At 41.6% G+C, this 13,729-nt stretch overlaps 2 pseudogenes; both read left to right on the top strand.

The window, feature by feature from the left end:
* Window positions 1-3,206: 3,206 nt before the first annotated feature.
* On the top strand, window positions 3,207-4,441 carry LOC149514488 (25S ribosomal RNA; annotated as a pseudogene).
* LOC149514489 (25S ribosomal RNA) lies at window positions 4,442-5,875 on the top strand (annotated as a pseudogene).
* Window positions 5,876-13,729: the final 7,854 nt, after the last annotated feature.

Genomic DNA, 13,729 nt, shown 5'->3' on the forward strand with positions numbered 1-13,729 from the left:
CTAGGTCCTAAACCCTTGTTTGTAACTAAGCAACCCAAAATGCAACAAACTCCTACTTGAGTTGCTCTAGTTCTTCTTGTAAGGCTACCACATAAGCCTTTAGAGCTTCATTATGTTGTGTAAGCACTTCTATCTCTTGAGTCAAGACACTGTGCATTTATTTTTTAAGCTCTTCCTATGCCAAGTCCAGCTGTTGGATGCAATCCTCAATGTCTTTGAATTGATCCCTTAAATCTCCCATGGCTAACTTTCATTTTGCCAATCGAGAAGCCATGGATGACAATCGATCCTTCAAACTAGTCTTTCTCTCTTTGCTTATGGGTTGCCCTCTTGCACTTCACTTATGCACTCCACTTGAAAGTTACTAGCTATGCTTTTTCATGCGCACCATAATTACAAAGCTTGGACAAAAGACTTCCCATAATTTACTTAAGAGCACTCACACAGATTTATGCCCCACTCTTGGCATCAACAACAAGCAATCACCTGCACAATACTTCCCATTGCAAGTTTATAGCACAACTGACACACTAACACACAAGCTACCCATGCATTCAAACCAACACCAACACTAATCGTAACCAAGGTTTGAAACTTACTTTGATACCAACTCTAGTTAGAAATAGCACTGATACCAACTATCACGGGCTAGGAGCTTAAGCCTAGCAACCATACAACTTTAGGTGGAAAACTACCATTTATATGCCTAAGTTAGTCTTTAAACCGACTAGGTGCCATGCACTAATTGATTATGCCATTCACTTGTGCTGGAACTCAACTAACCTACTAGGAGTTTAGGAAAAAGTTAGAAAGGAAATGGTTAAGGCAATAGTAGTTTATTTACTTGATGGGGTATGTACACTTACTCTTAGAACATAACCCTTTATGTGTTCTCCACAAAGGCTTTCAAGGCCTATGTCGCTAATGCTTACATTCTTGCTTCACTATGTTCACTTGGTGATGGCTTATATATAAATAAAGGAGAGGTGCTCCTATTTATACTTGAGCCTCTTTGGTACTTATGGTTATAATGAATCCAAGTGTATAGCCATTAAGGGCTTTCTAGATAGTTTTAGGGTTTCCAAGCTTTAACAAAGTTAGCTAAGGCCTTTCTAGAGATATACTAGTTTTAGGCTCCTTACCAAGCCCTTGGGTTTGGAAAAGTCAGGGCACTTTCGATGAGTGCCCACACCTAATAAGTTGTAAAGTCTTCTTCATCTAAGTGCCACTCTACTTATACCTATAGTCTTTTAAAGGCTTTTTCTTTGGGTGCTACAGTGCTTATCACTATGCCCATGCCCAACCCTTCTGGGACCTTCGATGCCCACACACTTGGACTAGCTTTAGGGTTTTCTAAGCACTTTCATGGCAATGTGCATGGCTTGTCTCTAGCTGGTTCTAGACCTTTCTATGTCTAACTACCTATGCCATATCCTAGGGTGCTCTAAAACCTTCTAGCAAGTAGTCCTCATGCCTAGCATTATGTAACTTACCTTGAGTTTACTCTTACACTCTGGCCTTAGCCTTAGTTTGCACACTTGGTAAAAGTATGTGCCTTTAAGACCTTGTTCTCAATCCTTTCTAGTGATTCATTGCACCATCTTTAGCAAGTCTCAACCGTGACCCTCTTGGTCTAAAACTTATACACAGTCCATGACATGTATGGTTGAGGCTGTCCTAGACCCCAAACCAAGTCCCTAAATTAGGCAACGGTTCCCTGGGGTGGTGCAAGTAGAAGTCGCTATCTTAGGCTTTGTCTTGCCTAGTCTTTCAAGTATTTGGTAATCTAGTGGTCTTTTCTCATCAACCATAAAAATGCCTTGGCTTGGCCAAGCCCATGCATGCAGCCAATGCTGTCCAAGACCTTAAGAACAAGTCCTTAAATCAGGCAATGTCCCCTTGGGGTGGTGGTAGTGGAGTTTGCATGTAAGGCCCTAGCCAAACCAAGCATTGGTGGTGTCATGTCATTATTACCTATTGGTTAGCAAAGGCAATCTCATGGCCTTTGCTTATGTTTTTCCCATGCCTAGTGGTTATGGCATGGCCTCGTAGATCATTTCCTCTGTTCACTTATCGAGTAATCGATTGGGTAGGTTATGGACTAGTGTGTATGGTTGCTACCACATGTATGCAATAGGTATATGAGTGGTGCTATGGTTATGTGTGTTGACAGGCTTCATGCTCAATTCATCGAACTATTGACATGCCATCATCTTCAATCTCCCCCATGTGGTCATCGTACCCTGGGGGCACAATCGAGATCTTATGTTGCATACCTAAATTGATTAAAATTGGATATCTTGGCATCCTTCATCTGTCTTGTGTCCTTAAGGGCTATGGGTTAGACCTCAATCATGCCCCATGTCCTAAGTGTGCCACCTAAAACTGTGTGGCCACATTAGTGCAGTAGTGTTTGATCAAGCTCTCAGATGCGAAATGTTTTATGGGTCAAGATTTTGACCCTTTGTTCATTCGATGCTATGCATTTTACATGCTCAACATGCATAACACTTGTGCTCCATGTTGGCTCTCTTTGTTGCTCTGTCAGTGTATTGAGACCCATGCGGTGCTAACATCCTAAAGGAATCCTACATGGTTGATCCTGCCAGTGTCAAAAGCTTGTCTCAAAGATTAAGCCATGCATGTGTAAGTATGAACTAATTCAAATTGTGAAACTACAAATGGCTCATTAAATCAATTATAGTTTGTTTGATGGTATCTACTACTCAAATGATCATAGTAATTCTAGAGCTAATACATGTAACAAACCCTAACTTCTAGAAGGGATGCATTTATTAGATAAAAGGTTGACACAGGCTTTGACCATTACTCTAATGTTTCATAGTAACTCAACAAATTGTGTAGCCTTTATGCTGGTGATGCATCATTCAAATTTCTACCCTATCAACTTTCAATGGTAGGATAGTGGCCTACCATGATGGTGAAGGGTAACAGAGAATTAGGGTTCAATTCTAAAGAGGAAGCCTAAGAAATGACTAGCAAATCCAAAGAAGGTAGCAAGTGTGCAAATTACCCAATCCTAAAATGAAGTGGTAGTCACAATAAATAAGAATATCAGGCTCTATGAGTTTGGTAATTGAAATTAATACACTCTAAATCCCTTAATAAGGATCCATTGGAGGGCAATTTTGGTGCCAGTAGCTATGGTAATATCAGTTTTAATGGGATATATTTAAGTTGTTGTAGTTAAAAAGCTTATGGTCGAAATTAGGGTTGGGTCATCTAGCCTACCCACAGTGAGCATCGATCTACTCATCCCTCTACTAGAGGTGTGCTCCTAGCCTTAACTGGTCAGGTCATTCCTGTAATGCTATTATTTTGCAAAAAATAGAGTGCTCAAAGTAGGCCTATGCTTGTATACATGATCTTTTGAACTACGCCTGAGTGAGGGGAAGGCAGAGGAAACTCTGGTGGAGGCCCGCAGCAATACTAACATGCAAATCATTCATCTGACTTGGGTGTAGGGTGAAAAACTAATTGAAATGTCTAGTAGCTAGCTCCTTCTAAAGTTTCTCTTAGGATAGCTGGAGCCCTTAGCAAGTTCTATCAAGTAAAGCCAATGATTAGAGGCATCGGAGGTGCAACACCCTTGACCTATTCTCAAACTTTAAATAGGTAAGAGGGTGAGGCTACTTTATGAAGTCGCTCCATGGAATCATGAGCTCTTAGTGGGCCATTTTATTAAGCAAAACTGGTGATGTAGGATGAACTAGAAGCTAGGTTACGATGCCTAACTGTATGTTAACCTAGAACCCACAAAGGGTGTTGGTCAATTAAGGCAATAGGACAGTGGTAATAAAAGTCAAAATCCACTAAGAAGTGTGTAATAACTCACCTGCCAAATCAACTAGCTCTAAAAATGGATGGTGCTTAAGCATACGACCTATATATGGCTGCTAGGGTAAAGGCCAGGCCCTAATGAATAGCAAGGTGTGGAGGCACTGCAAAACCCAAAGCATGAGTAGAGCGACCATCAGTATAGATATTGGTGGTAGTAGCAAACATTCAAATAAGAACTTTAAAGGTTAAAGAAGGGAAAGGTTCCATGTGAATGGCACTTGCACATGGGCTAATCGATCCTAAAAGATGGGGAAAGGTCATCCAATAGCACGTCCAGCACAAGCTTCAAAAAAGAATCAAGCTAAAATTCCTAAACCAAGATGCGGTGACTAATGGCAATGTTAAGAAGTTTAAAGATGTTGGTGGGGGCCTCGAAAAGAGTTATCTTTTTTATTTAATGGCTTGCCTACCCTAGAAATGGCTTAACCAAAGGTAAGGTCCAACAACCAAAAGAGCACTACACATTTCATGTTGTCTAATGTGCCCCTGTCAGCCTTTGAAAATCTAGAGGACCAATTACCATCCATGCCCAATCATACTCATAACCGCATCAGGTCTCTAAGGTGAACAACCTTTGGTTGATGAACCAATATAGGTAAAGGATGTTGGTAAAATGGATTTGTAACCTTGGGAAAAGGCTTGGCTTTAAAGGCTAGGCATGGGGCTCCTAATCCTAAACCCATCGGCTACTAGTGCACTACTTGGGCTGCTATTACAATGAGAATAGGTCATCACATGCTGGCTAAGGGATGTACTAAGAATGGCTCCCTTAGGGGTCTTTCCTAGATGATGAATAGTCAACTCAAAACTGTTATGAACAAGGGGAATCCAACTATTTAATTAAAACAAAGCATTGTAATGGTCCCTACGGATGCTCACTCAATGTGATTTTTGCCTAGTGCTCTGAATGTCAAAGTAAAGAAATTCAACCAAGTGCAGGTAAAGAGCGGGAGTAACTATGACTATCTTAGGGTAACCAAATGCCTCATCATCTAATTAGTGACGTGCGTAAATGGATTAATGAGATTCCCACTATCCCTATTTATTATCCAACAAAACAACAACTAAGGGAATGAGCTTGGCAAAGTCCAACTTTGTGAAATGACTTGAGAGGTATAGGATAAGTGGGTGCCCTTGGGCAAAATTGAAATATCACAACTTTTAACATTATTTTACTTATTCCATGAATCAGAGGTGGGACATGACCCCTTCTTTTGGAACCAAAATTGCCCTTGGTCAATCAATCCAAGTAGAAAACCTTATTAGGTGGGGAGTTTGGCTAAGACAGCACATTTGTTAAAAGATAATGCAAGTGTCCTAAGATGAGCTCAACAAGAATAGAAATCTTGTGTGGAACAAAAGGGTAAAAGGTTATTTGATTCTATTTTCTAGTACAAATACAAATCATGAAAGTGTGGCCTATCGATATTTTAGACCTTTAAAATTTGAAGCTAGAGGTGTTAGAAAAGTTACCAAAGGGATAATTGGCTTATGATAACCAAGCATTCATAGCGACATTGCTTTTTGATTCTTTGATGTTGGCTCTTCCTGTCATTGTGAAGCAGAATTCACCAAGTGTTAGATTGTTCACCTACACCACTAGAAAACACGAGCTAGGTTTAGACTACTATGAGACAGGTTAGTTTTAGCCTACTGATGGTAGCGTCACACCTAGTATGAGAGGAATCGTTGATTCACACAATTGGTCATCATGTTTGGTTGAAAAGCTAGTAGTGTGAAGCTACCATGCACTAGATTATGACTGACCATCTCTAAGTTAGAATCTAGGCTAGAAATAATGCACACACCCATCGCTTGATGGCCTTCAATGGCACATGTCATAGGTGTAGCCCTTACGGCGGACAAGCCACATAGGCCTCCTTAGGGCTCATTCCTATTGAGTGGTGGGTAAAATCCTTTATAGATGGCTTAAATATGTGACAAGGTATTATAAGTGGTAGAGTGGCCTTGCTACCATGATCCACTAAGATTCAGCCTTTCATCGCTTCGATTCAACCCTCCCCCGCATCACACCCACCAAAGTCCACTCACTTCATTTTTTACACTGCATACCTCTGGGGTTAAGGATGAATGGTGTTCTCTATTGTAATCGATTTGGCTAGGTGATGACATCCCTCCCTTAGGAGTCTAAGTAAATAACAAACAAATGCCTTTGGTATTTGTTATAGGGAAGGGCTTGCCCTTGGTATAGGCATTTGCCTCGAACTCTATTAGCACACACTAGCCCTTAACCTCAAACACCATCGAAACATCTGGCCCTTGGTTGATGCAGGCAATCGCATCAAACATAATCGGTAGATGTTAGCCCATTGTTGCCTTGGACACCATATGTAGATGCTAGAGCCATGGTGTGAGATGTTGACTCGAACACCATTGCCAGATGCTGGTACTTTATGTGATCACTTACCTTAACCATCGTTGGTGCAAATAGGCCCTTGGTGTAGGTTATTGCCTTGAACACCTCTTTGGTAGATGTTGGCACTTGGTACGACATGTGTATCGTGACCCTCCCCCCTAAGGCACTTGTTTGCCCCTCGATCATCATCAACACCAAATGATGCTCAATGCATATGTCACGAGCAGTCTTAAGCCAAACCCCATGTGACCTTGGATAGGGAATTGATTCCATTTGCTAGAGGTGTAAATGATACATTAGTACTCACCAGCTATTTGGGTCCAACTCAAACAAAATTCAAATTTGGCTTGGTTATTATTGAGTCAAGCTTGAACTTGAGTAGTTAGACTTATCAATCGAGCCAAGTTTGATCATTCTTAATCCTACTCGAGTAGCTCATGAGCTTAATTAACCTTTTATATTTTAATATATTTTAATTATTTTAATTAATAAAATATCTTGAACTCGAGTTCGAGCTCAAGCACAGCTAATTGAGCTTTTGTTGAATAAAAGAATCGAGCCTAATCGAGCAAGCTCAAGTAGCTTAAATTCTATCTTAAGTCAAAATTGAGCTAAAAAATATAACTCAATCAAGTTTGAGCTTCAAATTTTGAGTCGAGCTCGAGTCAAGTTTTGAGCTTTGAATTTTGAGTCAAGCTTAAGCTCAAGCTTAATGCTATATTGGCTTAAACTCAATCGATTACATCTTATTGTCTACCTAAGTCAGCATAGTAAACTCAAGTGCTTAGCATAATTCCAGCTTGTCAAAGATTATGCTATAGTGCTGGGCCTTCTAAAAGCCCACAAATATTGATCCTTCCAAGACAGTGTTTAGGTGTGTTTATACCTTGGTCTGACCATGCACCCATACCTAGGTCTGACTGTGTATCTATGCATCACTCACCAACTCTTGCACCTTGGCTTGGCTCAATTCTGTTGAACTTGAATACTATTCCTGAGCCTCTAGAATCCTCTAAAATCTTGATCACTACCCATACCACTATTTTGGGCTAGTTCCCAATGACTTGGGCCTCCAATAGGCTTTAAGGCTTGGTCCCCATAGATGTTAGACCCTATCCCGTTAAAACTCAAATTACTTCTAGACTCAAAGAGAACCCCTAAGCCTAGACCAGTTTATGGATCGTAACACATGCACAAGCCTTGACCACCTTCAAGACATGTGGGCTAGTAGACATGGCACATGCTAGCCCTTTATACGGGCAATTACCTCAAACAGCAACGGCACATGCTAGGCTACACACCATATGCAAGTATCTTGGGCTTGGGCCATGCACCATACACCATGTACCATGCACACTAAGATCGATTAGTAGGTGAGCTCAGGCATATCTTTGTATTTCTACAGTGCCAATGCCATTTTTATGGCTTGTAAATTCATATAATTGCTCACCAATGCCCACATTCGGGCCTAGCTCAATTGTGCCTAACTTGAACATTATGTCTGAGCCTTTGCAATCTTGATCATTGACCATACCACTATTCTAGGCTAGTTCTCCATGACTCAGGCTTCCAGTAGGTCTCAAGGCTTAGTCCCCCTACTTGTCAAACCCTATACTGCTAGAACTAAAACTGTTCTTTGACTTGAAAAGAACCCTTAAGCTTAGACCAGCTTGTGAACCATGACACATACGCATTCTCTGCCACCATCGGGACATGTTATCCCTTGGTCTCAACACACGCTTAAACCACCATCAGCATATGCTGGCCCTTTATGCTGCTATTTTCTTTGAAAACCATCAGCATATGCTGGGTCGAGCACTACATGCAGGTATCTTGGCTTTGGCCCATGACCAGGTAATAGGTGGGTTCAGCCACATCTTCATATTTTTGCTAAGCCAATGCCATTTTTATGGCTTGTAAATTCATATAAGCACTTACCAGTGCCCGCACTTGGCTTAACTCAACTCTGTCAAACATGAGCACCATGCCTGAACCTCTAAAGTCTTGATCACTACTTGTACCATTATTTTGGGCTAGTTTCCTATGACTTGGGCCTCTACTATCCCTCAAGGCCTAGTTTTCCCCACTATCGAACCCTGTCCCACTAGAATTGGAACTATTCATTAACTTAGAGAGAACCTTTAGGCCTGGACCAGCTTACTGACCATGACACATGCACATGCACATGCACATGCCTTGGCCACCATCGGCACCCAATGAACCATGGTGCATGCACATGCCTCGACCATCATTGAGACGTGTTAGCTTTTGGCCTCAATACATGCATCAACCACCATCAGCACATGTTGGCCTTGGGTGTGGGTTGTTACCTCAAACACCATCGCTAAATGTTGGCACTTGGTGCAGCATGTGTACCATGACCCTGTCATAACTCTTCAATCCCTTTCAAGGCACTTCTTTGCCCCTTGAATGCCATTAACACCAAATGACACTCAGTGCATATGTCGTGGGCTCTAATCTTAAGCCAAATTCCATGTGACCTTAGACATGTAATTGACTCTATGTGCCTGAGTCAACCTACGAAACTCAAGTGCTTAATATAATTCCAGCTTGTCAAAGATTGTGCTGTAATACTTGGCCTTCTAAAAGCCCCTAAATTTGGTCCTCCTAAGACTATGTTCAAGCATGCCCACACTTGGGTTTGACCATGCACCCATACCTCAATCATCAGTGCCCTCACTTAGGTTTGGTGTGTACCTACATATCACTCACCAACAACTGCATTTGGGCCTAGCTTAATTCTACCAAACTTGAACACTATGCCTAAGCCTTTGGAGTCCTGATTGCTGCCCATACCATTGTTCTATGCTAATTCCCCATGACTTGGGCCTCTAATAAGGTTCAAGGCTTGGTCCCCCTAAATGTCAGACCCTATCCTGTTAGAACTAGAATTGCTCCTTGACTCGAAAAGAACCCTTAGGCCTAGAAAAGCTTGCAGACCATGACACATGCATATGCCTCAACCACCATCAACATCAAATGACCTTCGATGCATGTGTCACAGATCGTGCAAAAGTTCAAGACCATGAGGGTCATGTGACGAGACTTGCTTATGATGATATGGGCAATGAACTAGGAAAAATTGAAATAGAGGCCGTTAAAGCACTTGCTTTACCCAAGTGTATGGGTTAAGCCAAGGCCAGAGTGTAGGAGTGCACTCAAGGTAAGTTGCACAGTGATAGAGATGAATGCTACTCATTGGAAGTTTCTAGAAAGCCCTAAGATATGGCACAAGCAGTCAGGCACAAAAAGGCCTAGAACTATCTGGAGATAAGCTAGGCTTTCAGGCATGGAAACTTTTAGATCAACTTAGAGATAGCCAAATGGGTGGGCATGAAAGGGCTAAAGAAGCTTGGAGGCAAACGAGGTGTGAGGGCACTGAAGGTTCTAAAAGGATTAGGCACACGCACAGTGATGGGCACTATAAAGCCTAGATAAAGAAGCCTCTAAAAAGCTCTAGTTATAGGTAGAGTGGCACTAAATGGAGAAGGCTCTGGAACTAGCTAGGCATGAGCACTCAAGGGAAATGCCTGAACTTTTCCAAACCAAGGGGCTCAATAGGGAAACTGAAACTAGCAGATCTCTAGAAAGGCCTTAACGAACCTTATTAGAGCATAGGCACCCTATAACTGTCTATAAAGCCTTTAATGGACATACACTTGGTTCATTCTAACCATAAATACCAAGGAGGCTCAAGTATAAATAGGCTAGTCTCCCCCTGATTTGTACATAAGCCATAATCAAGTGACAACAAGAGAAGCAGAAGTATAAAGCATTAGGGACTTAGGCCTTGAGAGCCTTTGTAGAGAACACATAAGGACTGTGTTCCAAGAGTAACTGTACATACCCCATCAAGTAAATAACTACTCTTGCCTTAACCATTTCCTTCCTAGCTTTCTCCTAAACTCCTAGGAGGTTTGTCAAGTTTCAGAACAAGTGCATAGCACAAAAAGTCAATTAAGGGTTAACTTAGGCATACGGATGATAGTTTCCTACCTAAGGTCGCACAGTAGCTAGGCATGTAGATGGCAATTTCCTAGGCTATGCACCATGCAAACTAAGATCAGATAGTAGGTAGGTTTAGGCACATCTTTATATTTTTACCATGCCAATGCCACTTTCATGGCTTATAAATTCATATAATGGTCTCTTAAGCCTCATGGGAAAGATTATGCCAAGATGAACCATTTTTTATTTTTCATGATTTTTAAAATTTTTTACGATTTAGGATTTTTTGAAATTATTTTAAGAGTTTTTGCCCAAAGTTTGGTATACATGATCTTTGTATTTTTGTTGGCATCTATAAAAAAATTCAACTAAAAAATTAAATAAGGAAGATTTTGTGGCCATTTGAAAAAAACATCACCATTTCAAACATTTGAATTGTTATTAGATATGAACTTGTAAAAGCTCTTATGTTTATTAAGGGGGGAAAGTTATCAAGGTTCCTTGAGGGATAAGTGGCCAATATAAGGGCTGAAGACAGCACCCATTGCACATCATGCACTCACCCTCTAGCCCACCACCCCTAATTATTAAAACCCTCAATACCACCGATCAGGTTCTCTAATGATGCTCTAGTGATGGTGCTATAGGCAAAAAAATATAGTGCCAGCACATGCCTGAGCCTAACATGTGCATTGTGGCCCAAAATCAAACTTTGGCCAAGGCCTCAACCATCAATAGCACATGCTACTACATGGTGCGGGCACATGCCTTAACCATCACCAGTATAAGTTGGCCCTTGGTATGGGCACTTGCCTTGATCACCATTAGCATAAGCTAGCCCTTGGTATAGGCACTTGCCTTGATCACCATTAACAGATGTTGGCCCTTGGTGTAGGTACATGCATCGATCTGGCCCTTGGTGCAGGCACATACCTCGATTACCATTAGCACAATTTGGACTTGGTATAAACATATACCTTGATCAGCATCAGCATCAGCATAAGATGGCCCTTGGTGTAAGCAGTTACCTCGAATACTATAAACATATGTTGGGCCTTGGTATGGACACATGCCTCGACCACTATTGGCACTTATAGACCCTTAGTGCAGGATATGCCTATTTGAAAAAGTGTCTCCATTTCAAACACTTTAATGTCTACTATTAAAATATTTGTAAAATCTCTCATACTATTTAGAGGGTGATTGTTTGGGCCTCTATCTCCTCCTTATGAAGGGAAAAGGTGTGCATGATGAGCTTGTCATTACATACATCCATAGCAACATCCTTGGAGCAAAATCCAAGCCATGCATGCCTTCTAGCTGTGTTGTTAGGTGACTGGTTGCTTTAGTGACCTACAACCGTCCATCACCTTAATCAGTTGGCATGCATGAGAAAAAGGCTTGGCTATGCCAAGTTCATACCCATGTCTATAGCTGATGTTGCCCTAGACCCTAGACCAAGCCCCTAAATTGGGCAATGGCTCTTTAAGATGGTGTAAACAAAAACGGTGGTCGCAAGCTTGGTTTAGCCAAGTTTTTTAGGTATCTGGCAACCTAGTGGTCCCTTCTCATCAACCATAAAAATGCCTTGGCCTAGCCAAGCCAATGCATATATCATGGGTAGGGGGCTAAAGTTTAGCACTCATGCAGCCTTAGGTTGGAAACTACCATCCATCTGCCTAAGTTAGCCTTTTTTTCCAACTCTGTACTAAATGCTTATGATGTGCACTCCATTGGCTCTCTAACAGCTTGAGAGAAAGTTAGGCAGGAGAGTTAAAGCAATTATATTTACTCATTGTCCTTACAATGACTCATACATCTATCCCCAAGTCTCTATGTATGGCTAAGTTTAAGACTTAGTTCTTTTAACTTCTCTCTTGTTATTGCTAACTTCTTACAAATGAGAAGAAAGACCCTTATTTATACTTAAGTCTTCCTAGCACATATGGCCTTTATTGATCCAAGTGTGTGGTCATCATATGCCTTTAGTCTATTGCATAGTCCTTAGACACTTCCTAGGTTGGCTAAGACCTTTCCAAAATCTAGCTGGTTCTAGGCTCCTTATTGAGCCTCATGTTTGGAAGTGTCTGGTCACACTAGTTGAGTGCCCATGCCTAGCGGGTTCTAGAATATTCCCCATTTAATCATTGTTCTACTCAGAGCTAGGGCATTTCAAAGCTTTCTCATCTGGGCATTATAGTACCTATTACTATTCCTACACATGGCCCTTCTAGAACCTTTAATGGCCATGCACATGGCCTACCTCTAGGCTTCTATAGACTCTTTTGCACTTGTATGCCTAGCCTGTCTCTAGGCTAATCTAGAGCTTTTTGTGCCTACCTTCTCATGCCACTCTTTTGGGGCATTCTAGATCTTTCCAATGAGTAGTCCTCATTCTCGGTACTAGGCTACTCACCTCACCATACTCTTGCATCTTAGCCTAGGCCCTAGCTTGTTCACTTGAGCCTAGTATGTGCCCTTAAGACCTTGGTCTCAATCCTTCTAGGTCTTTCACCTACACCAACTTGAAAAAGCTGAGTCTATCAACTAACTTGGCTTAAGACTTTATTCGTAGACCATGACATTCTCTTGCACTTGTCAGATCAATGTCCCACTCTCGTCTTGATGGTCTTTGGCACATAATGGTTCTTGGTGCATGATGGTTCTTAGTACAATATCATAATCATCCCTTGTTTTGGTCATTATCCCAATATGGTTCCTATGAAACCAATGCTTATCAAATTAAGTAGTGCCTTAGTTAGTGACGTGCCATTACCCTCTCTTCATGCTCAATTAGCCCTTTGGGGCATGTAGCACTTGCATCACATAGGCTTTTATGATCCTAGCTTGTTGAACCATGCAATGCCTCTATGCCTAATGTGCCATTACCCTCTTTTTATGCTCAATTGGCCCTTTGGGGCATGCAGCACTTGCATCACATAGGCTTATGTGATCCTAGCTTGTTGAACCATGCAACGCCTCTATGCCTAATGTGCCATTACCCTCTTCTCTACGCTATAGGGTCCTTACCCTCTTCTCGCACTTAATGGGCCTTTTTAGGTGTACAGTGCACAAGTGTAGGGTGTCCATGCTCACGTCTAGGCCATTACCCTTTCTTCAACAAACCATCCATCTTCAGGGCTAGTGTCACTTATGCCTCCACCTTAATAAGGCAACATCAGTAAGATACATCAAAGCGGTGCTTACCTTAGTAGCATCATCCTATATACTCGTGGCCTAGAAGTACTGCTCCATCCCCCATAGATAATTATCTACTTTCTTAGCTATCCTAGTCCTCTTGAACTCCTTGGGCTTGGGAATCTCCATATAGGTCTTAGACACTCCAATAATCATGCCATTCCCAATGGCTATCTTGCAAGCAGCAAATTCTCCTTTGAGCTCTTCCATCTCCTTATGCATGGTCTCCACCTGGGCCTATAAGGCTTCATTCCTCTAGCTGATCATGTTAATGGCCTCATTTAGAGCCACTTGCAATTTTCTTTTGAGCTCTTCCTCCATGGA

Source organism: Durio zibethinus, chromosome 15, assembly GCF_047325235.1.
Source record: "Durio zibethinus cultivar Kanyao isolate XHJ-2024 chromosome 15, ASM4732523v1, whole genome shotgun sequence".
NCBI classification, from domain to species: domain Eukaryota; kingdom Viridiplantae; phylum Streptophyta; class Magnoliopsida; order Malvales; family Malvaceae; genus Durio; species Durio zibethinus.